The sequence below is a fragment of the Physella acuta genome, unplaced genomic scaffold, assembly GCF_028476545.2.
Source record: "Physella acuta isolate Inbredline_101_S28 unplaced genomic scaffold, ASM2847654v3 ptg000650l, whole genome shotgun sequence".
Lineage (NCBI taxonomy): Eukaryota > Metazoa > Mollusca > Gastropoda > Physidae > Physella > Physella acuta.
The window spans coordinates 460,001-472,176 of NW_026732169.1; the positions used below are offsets into that span (position 1 = coordinate 460,001).

Consider the following 12,176-nt stretch of genomic DNA (forward strand, 5'->3'; position numbering starts at 1 on the left):
TCAGAAACGCCTTCGTCTTCCATCCACCGCATTAAACATTACTATAGACAATTCAAACATTGAACAGGTAGACAGTTACAAATGCCTAGGATTGTTTATAGATCACAACCTCACTTGGTCTGACCATATTCATTTTCTAAGAATGTCCTTATTACAGACAACCTTTCAATTGGCAAGGATAAAAAACTTTCTCAACTATAGGAGCAGGCTGGTTTTTTATGAGGCTTTTATTCAATCCAGGTTGGATTATGCTTCTGTAGTGTGGAGCGGCAGCTTTATAAATAAGCAGCGTCCTCTTCTTTCTTTACAAAAAAGGGCTATAAAACTGGTTACTGGCTTGTCTAGTAGTCTGGATTCTTTTCTTACTACTAAAATACTTCCATTAAATAAAAAGATAATATATACTAAATCAATTTTCTTATATAAAATATTCCACGAAACAGCCCCCTCTTACTTATCAGATCTATTTTCTTTTAACATAAAATTAAATCGTCGTCTTAATTTACCATTCCCTTATTCAACCTTTTTCCAAAAACATAGCTTCGCCTACTCTGGTTCTAATTTGTGGAACAATCTTCCTAATAAAATAAAGCTATCTAGATCTGAAAATATATTCAAATCTAAACTAAAACTAAAATTATTTAATGACCTAACTGACTCATTGTAACATTTCTCATTCATCTATTATATTCTCTTTTTTATCTCATTGTGTATGATAACTATGTACCATTGTTTCTTTATTCCACATTTTTAGTGCTATGTGTTACTGCTATGTGTTATTGAATTGTTTTATTTGTTTAAACGGCCAATGTGAAAAAAGGCCTTTGTGCCTACAATTGTAACCGTTGTTTGAATAAATTTGAATAAATTTGAATAAATTTGAATAAATTTGAATAAATAAATTTGTTTACAATGACATTAGTTGAAAAAATATGAAGTAACCTACCTTTCGGATACAGCCACGAGACTTGCAAGACATACCAGAAGAAAGAGAACCACGAGCTTCATTTTAAGGAGCTGCAAAAATACTAAAGAATATCATTTGCTTGTGTTATTTCTAAAGCAAAACGATATTACACTGAGTTAATATATTTAATAGTTTATTATTCATAAAAGCAATTTTTAAGATAGTTATTTAATGTTTCGTTAACCAGAAAATTAAAAAAAATCATCATATACTTTTATTGTAAACTACTTTAACATTATCGATAGAAAATGATTTCAATATATAAAATTATTAATTGATGCAAAATAAAACTTAATGTATAGTATAAAGTTAAATTACAATTAAAAAACAGAGTTTTATTGTTGGTTACAGACACCTTTTATATATTCGTTATCAAACGAGGCTCATTTCTATTGGTTGATTTTAACAAGGTAAGCTATCAATCCAGCTTAAAGTAAAATATGTTCACTCGAGGGCAAGGTCTAATGGTCGATACGTGTCATCACAGATACTTCGAGGCAATAAGTGGAGGTCATAATTGAATCCGGATTGCATGTGGCTTTTCTAATTGGACAAATCTACTCAATGTTCATCGAGGTGATTATTTTAAATGATCTATTTTAAGATATGAGGCTCGATAATCTAACATAGCTCCACTTAAAATACATTGCATGGTGTTTTATGTAAACCTCAGATACAGGTAAATGCTTAGGTCGGCCTACGTTTCTTTTCCCCTTGGAGTTCCAGTTTAACGCTTGCATCGCGATGCTGTCCCCTTCTCAGTAAGTACCAGGTCCATCCCCATTTGAGGGCTTTAATATCCCTGTCGATTGGCTGTTGCTTTGTGGCTTGACATAGATCTTCATTTGATCTTCTTATCTTGATGATCTGTTGCAAACATCTGTTATTGAACAATTACTGTACTTGACTTGATAACCCTCCAGGTCTCCGGACAATATAGCAATGCTGAAGGCTCTGTTTTTATCTTTGTGGAACTATGTCATCATTATTAATCACACGTCCTAAATACGTGTATTTTTTATCTCTCGTAAGTCTTCTCCTTTAAGCTCTATAGGCAGGTCCTAGTTGTTACTGTTTCTGGTGACCTCTGTTTTTAATTTCTGTGGAATTTAAGTCACAATTCAGACAGTCGATTAAGTTTGGTTTGTGCATGCTTGTGAGATAGTGGCAGAATGATGTCATCGGCAAAATCAAAACTCTCCAGCCTGTTGGTAAAGATTCACTGGATGCCTGTGTCGTTGCCTGTAGTCTTCTGCGTTGTTATCAAGAATATTATAGGCGAAATCATACATCCATGTCTCACTTATGTCTTCACTGTAAAAGTGTTTGTTAGTTTTCCTTTATGGATTACCTGACATGCATAGTCTTCGTATAATGTGTGTGTGATAGATATAAATTGTTGGGGTATACTATATTGTCTCATTTAGCTTAGAGGAACGTAAGTAATATTTTCTGGGAGTATAGCTGATTCTTATAGGGAGAGGAATCGCTACTAACAAAAGTGTAGGTGATATTTAAGAGAGTGTATGAAATACTTGCAGGGATTGTAAAACTAACAGACATAGTGGGTTTAACTGTATGTAACATGGACATGTCAAGGTTTCGTTAAAAAGTTCTACGTGGAATATTTATTTTAAAGCAACTGTCGTATTATGTAGGGACCTTTCTTACCAACGCCTCAAAAATCCAAGCGATTCAAAATTAACACACAAAAATCATCCTGTTTACTAGCATTTCGTTAGTAAGTTGTGTTTTTTATGAGAGGCAGAGCCCGCATGAGGTTTCAAGTTAAATAAAAGATTGTATCAACATGAAATATAAAAAAAAACTAAATGAATAATTGAAATAGACCATTCTAGCAAAACTGTTTAGGGCATAAATACAAAAATGTATTTAATTTATATTTTAATGGGTAAAAACGCGGTAAATTTTGAGAAAACATTTTAAACAGTTGTTTCTCGTCTCATTCGATGGCACTTTTGTTGGTTTTCAAGAACAGACAACCAATGCAAGTCTAAAGCCTAGCCAGTAATTTAACACTACTTAATCCGGCTGGTCAGCTAATGGATGAATCATGAAAAAAAAATCTACTTTTCCAGAGTTAATTGATATACGAGCTTGCCTTTTAATGTTTTTGCTTCATTTAAAACTAGGTATGTATCGTCAAGGGGGTAATACGGGGGGTACAGTGTTCAAATATTTTTCATCTCAGAGTTCATTGATATCAGGGTTTCTTTGATACATTTTTCTCCAAAAGGCACTTGAAACTTCCGGGTGGAAGGGGGAGAGTGTTTAAATTATATATTTTCTTTTTATTTTATTTTCGCAGAGATGCCAGAAAGAAACTCTGACATACGAGGTTGTCAGTTTTGGCCCCATGTAATAATGGATCGATGTAGTCTAGAGGGTGGACACAGAAATACACTTTGTGGTCGAGAAGGTAAAGCTCATGGTAGCTAAACCGAAAAGTCTCGAGTTCAAACCCTCGGGCAGATGAGGCGCGATAGCAGGGGACAGCAACTCTTCTAGGAGAGACAACTCCAAAATCAAATAACAGGTGCCTTGTACTAGCTTCTTCTTGGTCGGACAAAGGCGAGGGAAGTAAATCCCAAAAGAAAAGCAGCCTGAAATTGAGTCAACGGCCTATATGGCGCATAACAATTTGACGCGTAATATTTAATCGTGTTGGAAGAAACCCCTTTCAACGTTACAATTAAGAACGCAGAAAAAAAAGAAGTTTCAATTTTTTATTAATTTCCTACTTTCCATGTCTTACTCACCACACCTCCTTATGTAGAATATCATCACAGAAGCCAACACCCTCCCCCTCCTACCACCCCCTCTTCCGGCTGTGAACTAGGCCACCAGACTTAAACAAACCTGAGTTCAGTTTGTTCCAGAATTTCATCCGGGTTTCCATTACAAGACGAGATGATAGAAACAACTAGCACATTGCCCCGGCGGTAAGCGAGACAGCTCTCTTTAAACTACGAGAAATGCGTAAGACTCTTTAATCGTTGCCATGGTGATGTTCTCAGATATCACACGTCTCGTGAACTAACCACTTAACCACCTCATCCACGCACACCGACGCGTCCCCTGTACACCTTTTTAAAAAGATTTTAAAAAAAAACTACCGATCAACACCGCACTTACCTTAATCCGGTATATTTAAAAAATATATTCCCTTCTAAGTCGTAACGAAAGATTTAAAAATCCAAGTCTTGTATTACATAGCAAATTTGAAGATTTTAAACTCCACCAGACAATTAATGCACATTATGCAACGTCACTGGCTTAAGATTAAGATTTATGGCTTAAAATTCATTAGACCGCGGGTTTTTAACTTTTTATAGGTTCTGGATTTGAGATAAATATACATATTTAAATTTAAGCTTTTAGCTAAATCCTGTAGTGTCTAGCCTAGCGTGTTTCTGGTTGGCACCCAGACTAACTCTTCTTTAATGTACAGGAAGCGAAGTTAGGGAAGGATTCAGTTTGGGCAGGTTTTTGGGTGAAAAGGTATCACAGAACGGTATACACAATGGCTGTTTCTATCATGTTATAGATACAAAACATTTGGTAAGGTTGGGAAAGGGGGTTGTGGTATCGATTAGACAACTAAGAATCGTAAGCTAAAAAAAAAAGATTTAAAATTAAGACGTGTATGTTATTATACTTTAGAAGACATTTATAAAGTTGATAAAGTAGACATTTTTTTAAAAATCTGTGTTTTTAATTAGTCTACCAATTTAACTACTGAAGGCTGACTGACAAGATATTATTTCATCACAACCTCATTCAAGAATGTGTGATTGCTGAGACCATCGATGTATTAATTACCTCCTGTCTACTCGTGGTGTGTTTTAATTAGTTTACACCTATCGCAAATGGTGCCAACTTATAATGCAATAAAGAATACACACATACACATTCTTTCACGCACGAATAGGTACACGTACAAACAATTACTCACAAAACACACAAACACAATGTATGCATGAACGCATATAATTATATGAATGTATAAATACACACACACATATGTATGTATATATATATATATATATATATATATATATATATATATATATATATATATATATATATATATATATATATATATATATGTGTGTGTGTGTGTGCGTGTGTATTTATGTGTGTGTGTGCGAGGGTGTTTATCTTTTTGTATGTGTGTATGTTTGTTAACCCGAAGTTTAAAAATGTTATTTATAGGAATAGCATTTCGTAAAGATTCTAACAGTCAATAATTAATGTGGGCGTATAAAAGACTATTGTTTCCTTCAGACAGCTTTGTTGAGCCTAGTCACAAGAACGAGGAACTGAATTCCACTTGTTGTGTTAGTACACTTAGATACGAAACTACTCGTATGAACAAAGTTTCTTCACACAAATAAAACTATTTAAAAAGAAAGTTGGAATCATGTATTTCAGTATGCAGCTTTTAAAAAAGTAGTCAACTTTATTACACTTCAAGTTTTGTCTTGTAACTCAAAACAGAAATTTACGTTCTTCTTTAAAAAAACTGAAAGCAGGATCAAGTATCGAAATCATGCATACGCATGCGGTTTTTTAAAATTGACGACTAAAATAGGAATTTGCCATGGTATTTGAATACAATCCATGTAAAGATATGCTTATAGTATACAGCATATAGGTATCGATACAACTAAGGATTCGACTTTGTATACATCCATCAACTCTAGACGACTATTTGATGTCTAGACACGCTAATGATCTTTATCATTTTTGCATGGGTTTCTGTAATTGAGCAGGTTATAGGTCAAATTGGTTACCTTGATGTTTATTCAGGCACGTTTTGTCTGCAGGTTTTTTTTTAATGTTGGATGTTTATTGATGAAAACTATGGTTTCATCATAAAAGAGTGCCTGCTTAATTTATTTTCTTTCTTACCAAGACAAATGACAAAGTACACAGAGCGATTTTCTTTTATGTAGTTTAAGGCTAAAATTTCGTACTTCCTTAACCAAATCTAGGAGAGACAACTCCAAAATCAAACAACTGCTGCCTTGTAGTTTGTTCTTGGTTGGACAAAGTCTATGGAAGCAAATCCAAAAAGAAAACTATATATTCATCATATGCAAAAAAATTATACGCGCATTTTAAATAAATCTTATCTTATCATATGGCTATCCTAAAAAATCATATGGCCATCCTAAAGTAAATCAAATGACCATCCTTAAATAAATCATATAGCCATTCTAAAATAAATCATATGGTTATCCTAAAATAAATCATATGGTTATCGTATTCGTATTCATTCATATGGACATCCTTAACTAATTTACAGTATCCTAAATCACAGTATACAGACATCCTAAACATATGAACTAAACCCAGACATCAGGTTTATGAAGGTCCGGTCATCTCTAGAAAGTTCTACCCCGGCGAAGTGGATCTCAAGAAACTAGGACTGAAATAAGAGTTAGGTTAAGATGAGATAAAATAAGCATGACCAATTCTTGCCTACGTCACTGCTTTGATTAGTAGGCCTAGAAAGACTTGCATGATATCAAAGCGAAGCTGAATGGATTTGTCTTAAGACCAAAAACTGATAATGAAGTTTCCTTTATTGTTATCGAAAAACAATATAAAGAAATTAGATATCTGAGTGATAGTTTCCCTCTCAGAAGCCTACGTACATTTTTACGTTATAAAACTTGGGATGTCGTAAAATTAGAATGCTGTAAAATGCTGTCTTTAAAATAGAAAGTGGTTAAAAAGAGAAGCATCGCAAAAATCTAAATGTCAAAAGGTTAGAACGCGGTAAAACAATAAAGGAAGTTTGAATAAACTGTGTTTACCTAGAATGTTCTACAGAATGTCCTACATGATGTCCTATAGGAAATGCTTCTGGATCGGGATGCATTACATGATGCGCACAGGCACAGGATGTCCTATGCGATGTGCTTCTCGGCCGTGATCCAATCACATGAACTGGAAAGGAAGTCTAACAGAACGTCCTACATGTCTAGAATGTCCTACATGTCTAGAATGTCCTACATGTCTAGAATGCCCTACATGTCTAGAATGTCCTACATGTCTAGAATGTCCTAGTGAATGTCATAAAGAACAGTTGCGTCACTTGGTTGGGTATCACACGGTGCGGAAACTGAGGGTGCCTAACCCCTAACTAATCTTGCAATTTTTGTATGGTGTCACCCCTGTCCCGCTCCTTTTTACTTTCTCGTATATACGAAGTATAGAGAAAGTCTTGTAATCGTGCAAAAAAAAAAATCGAGATTTTTGCAAATCTCGACGTTTTGCATCTCACTGATACGGAAAAACATAATTTTGCAATCTTGTCCGTATGTCTGTGTGTCTGTGTGTGTGTCTGTGTGTGTGTGTGTCCGTGTGTAAACACGATAACTTGAGTACCGTTACAGCTAGGTTGATGAAATTTCATATATAAGTATTTTATCAAAATCGTAGATCCGTATCAACTTTTGAGCGATTTCCGATAACCGGAAGTGGTACTTTTCCTACTTTGAATTTTTCAAAAGCCTATAACTTGAGTACTATTTCAGATAGATAAATGAAATTTCATACGTAAGTAAAAGATCTAATTCTCTACCTTCTATTAAATTTTGAGTCATTTCCGTTGACTGGAAGTAGTACTTTACGCTACTTCCGATTTCTCAAAAAACTAATGTAAATTTTAAAAGTAATAATAATATTGCGCACTATTATGCGCTTTTTTATTTCGCGTTCACTTGGTGTGCAATTAATTTGTCTACGAGATTTTATTCTATTTTTAAAACTTTAAGTATTTAAAATGGATTAAAAATCATGTCTATAGCCCGAGTTCCCATCCCCTGTTATTTTATATAAGAATATTCGAGAAAGTTTAGGGGAGATCACTCCCGGTTTATTTCTTTTGTTAACTTAACTAGATGAAATATTGATTTGACAGTAAACTTTACGATTTTTCGGCCTGGTGTCACCCGTCTAAATTGTGTTATCCATTGCTGACTGAACCCCCCCCCCCCCCCAAACCCTGCTTTGTTACGCCACTAATAAGAGACTAGACTGACGTAATGGATGTGTATAAAAAGTACTATATAATGTCCTAAATATCCAGAATGTCCCACTGGATGTCATGAGGGACTAGGTTGTCATAACGTATTGTGCAAGAAGTCCTACGGAATGTCCTGTTAGGCCGGGGTGACATACACATTAATCCACAACAGATATTTCTGACCAGCTATCTTATATTTTTTTTCTGTCTGAAACAAGTTCAGATTTCCAAGACAATCTTTTAAACAGAAAATCTGCAGGATCGTTTCATGTAGTTCAGGGCAACTTAACCACGGAGCTCCATCAAGAACACCCCTATTATAAAGACCAACATTTGAAGAAAAGCCTAAATGGCAAAAATGTATTACTTTATCAATGTACATTCGAAACAGGCACATATTCTTAAATCCACGTCATTTTTCTGGTTCATACGTTAGAATTTTTTTAAATTTTGATTTCAAATACAAATACTAGCCAATATAGCAGTTTTAAGAAAAAGAAATGCAAAACTTCAAGTTAAATGTTAATAATTAATTAAGCGTCTGGGTCATATGTTGGAAAAAATCTATTTTTAAGCAGATTTATAAACATGGTTTTAAAATGGCTGAACGGTAAAAGCTACCCATACCACGTTTAGATCTACCTCGCCCATAAAATATATTTTAAAATGTTTTTTTTAAATGTCAAATGATGCTTTTATTAATGAATAAGTGTATTGTTTTACTATTGTGTTTACAAATTCGAAACATTTCGATTACACTAATGATACATTAATTAGCTATTGTGTTAAGAAATAAAAAAATAGAGTTTACGAAGCTTGATTTTTTAGTTTTATTATGTTAAAAAATCATACGGATCTTTAAAATTAAAACGTAATGGATATAGCCTTTCTTTTGAGAGTCAGTATGACAATGAAAACAAAAGTAAACAAAAAGAAACAACACAAAGAAAAAAAGAAAACAAAGACAAACAAAATTAAACAATAGGAAAGAAAACAAAAGATTGAAGCTTGATGTCAATACCCTATGTCATTGTCCCAGTATTACAAAATCTATAAAAAAAAAACAAGAGCCAGGGCAGTGCCACTCCCCCCCCCAATCGCTAATAAATGCCTGAAAGAAACTCTGAGCAACATATTTAGGGTGCAGGGATTGGGGGAGGGGTTTTTCCATAAACTATGTCACATATGGCTCAGATATTTTTAAAGCTGTTTTAAAGTAGCAGAGGACATGTCTGATGTCGCCTAGATAATATTGTATTTGAGGCACGCTGCTACATTTATAAATACAAAGAGCTTTCCTTGACCACCTAGGTGCATCTTTGGGATGGGCGAGTTAATTCGCTTGGTGTTATACCCGCAGTGTTTCTTCCAGACTTTTTTTCTCCGGGCACTTGATATTTTCGGGGGGGGGGGGGGGGGGGGTGTCAGCATTTTCCGGGGGGGGGGGGGGGCGGACACTAGTAAAAGTATATTTTTACTATAGAAAATTTTTACTATATAAATTTCATCTCGCTCCCCCCCCCCCGAAAAAACATTCTACCGCCCCCCCCCCCCCCCCCCCGAACGAAATGAAATTTATATAATTTATATATACTTTTAACAGTGCCCGCTCCCCCCCCCCCGCCCTCGAAGAAAGTCTACCACCCCCCCCCCCCCCGAAAATTTCAAGTGCCCCCACCCCCCCCCCCCCCCCGGAGAAAAAAGTCTGGAAGAAGCATTGCTCCCCGAAGAGATGCCTGGATGAAACTCTGTATACCCGTACGACCCCCTTACCCCAATAGTCTCAGTGTAAACATGACTCTATGAAGCTATCGCTAGTACCACCACACATTATCCTATCACAAAAGTTTAGGCTTAGCCGCAGTCAATGTTTGCCCTATTATCAAAGTGAACTTTGAATATATTAAATCTTACTCTATGTGGGCGGAGGATGATAAGTTGATAAGTTGATCCTCCAAAACTTGTGCTTTGTAAAACTTTGTTTTAAGTTAATCTTACATTTGTTTTAGATTATTCTTAAATATTTTATCTTTGTTTAAAGTTAATCTTAAACTAGTTCACTTTCAACTTGATCGTTTTTTTTTTAAAATAATAATAACAAAAACCATACTGCTTATGGTTTAATTAACAATTTATTCCCCCATCCTTGTAGTTGTACTTGAAATTTTAGGTCCAATTAACTATGGGCCCAGCATCATGCAATAAATGCCAATCTATACCTAAGTATGCTATTTTCAACCACCTTTTCCTCCCACTCAAATTTAAATGCCAAAAAAAAATTCAACAATAAATCTTGAATTATACATGACTTGAAAATATTTCAACCTAATAAACAAACAGGGTTTTAATTACAAGTCAACTCGCCATTTAAATCCACAGCTCTGATAATGGGGTCCAGACGCTATAATCATGCTCAGAACTGGGGGGTGGGGGAGGGGGATTTTAACTTGACAATTAATGCAGACGTGCCCCTATCCACCCAGTTATATTCTTAGAAGAAAACAATAGTTTGCAAAATAAGAAGAAAAATGCCAAAAACTTTACTTCAATTTTCAAACTTAAATGCTGACACTTAAATATAGTACCAAAAACAAACATGCGGGGTTGTCAATTGCCAATTTATATCTTTACAAGTCACGAATTGTGATGTGAAAAGGTAGTATCACATGTCATATACATATAGTGATGAAAATTTTTTAGTGTCACGTCGTGATGGGGAAATATTAGTGTCACATTGTGTTGGGGAAATATTAGTGTTACATTGTGATGGGGAAAAGTTAGTGTCACGTCACATCGTGATACGGAAATATTAGAGTCACGTCGTGATGGGGAAATATTAATGTCACGTCACATCATGATGGAAAAATATTGGTGTCACGTCACATTGTGATGGGGAACTATTAATGTCACGTCGTGATGGGGAAATATTAGTTTCACGTCGTGATGGGGAAATATTAGTGACACGTCGTGATGGGGAAAAATAAGTGTCACATCGTAATGGGGAAATATTAGTGTCGCGTAGTGATGGGGAAATATTAGTGTCACGTAATGATGGGGAAATATTAGTGTAACGTCGTGATGGGGAAATATTAGTGTCACGTCGTGATCGGGAAATTTTAGTGTCACGTCACGTCGTGATACGGAAATATTAGTGTCACGTCGTAATGGTCGTAATGGGGAAATATAAGTGTCACGTCGTGATCGGGAAATATTAGTGTCACGTCACATCGTGATATGGAAATATTAGTATCACGGCGTAATGCTGAAATATTAGTGTCACGTCGTGATGGGGAAATATTAGTGTCACGTCGTAATGGGGAAATATCAGTGTCACGTCGTAATGGGGAAATATTAGTGTCACGTCACATCGTGATGGGGAAATATTAGTGTCACGTCGTGATGGGGAAATATTAGTGTCACGTCGTGATCGGGAAATATTAGTGTCACGTCGTGATGGGGAAATATTAGTGTCACGTCGTAATGGGGAAATATTAGTTTCACGTCGTAATCGGGAAATATTAGTGTCACGTCGTGATGGGTAAATATTAGTGTCACGTCGTAAGGGGGAAATATTAGTGTCACGTCGTAATGGGGAAATATTAGTGTCACGTCGTAATCGGGAAATATTAGTTTCACGTCGTGATGGGGAAATAGTAGTGTCACGTCGTGATGGGAAAATATTAGTGTCACGTCGTAATCGGGAAATATTAGTGTCACGTCGTGATCGGGAAATATTAGTGTCACGTCGTAAGGGGGAAATATTAGTGTCACGTCGTGATCGGGAAATTTTAGTGTCACGTCACGTCGTGATACGGAAATATTAGTGTCACGTCGTAATGGTCGTAATGGGGAAATATTAGTGTCACGTCGTGATCGGGAAATATTAGTGTCACGTCGTGATCGGGTTATGGAATTATTAGTATCACGTCGTAATGCTGAAATATTAGTGTCACGTCGTGATGGGGAAATATTAGTGTCACGTCGTAATGGGGAAATATCAGTGTCACGTCGTAATGGGGAAATATTAGTGTCACGTCACATCGTGATGGGGAAATATTAGTGTCAAGTCGTAATAGGGAAATATTAGTGTCACGTCGTGATCGGGAAATATTAGTGTCACGTCGTAATCGGGAAATATTAGTGTCACGT

The 12,176-nt window shown here is 35.6% G+C and overlaps 1 long non-coding RNA gene across 2 annotated transcripts in view; it reads right to left on the reverse strand.

Moving 5' to 3' along the window:
* LOC131948577 (uncharacterized) overlaps window positions 1-1,251 on the reverse strand; it is a 3,078-nt gene extending 1,827 nt beyond the window's left edge. The window contains exons 1-2 of one of the 2 annotated variants that reach the window (XR_009388029.1): window positions 1,180-1,251; window positions 947-1,028 (exon numbers count right to left, since the gene is read on the reverse strand). This is a non-coding gene — a long non-coding RNA (uncharacterized LOC131948577). Of the gene's footprint in view, window positions 1-946; window positions 1,108-1,179 lie in introns of those variants that run through there. The other variant, XR_009388028.1, reaches the window with a different exon arrangement.
* Window positions 1,252-12,176: the final 10,925 nt, after the last annotated feature.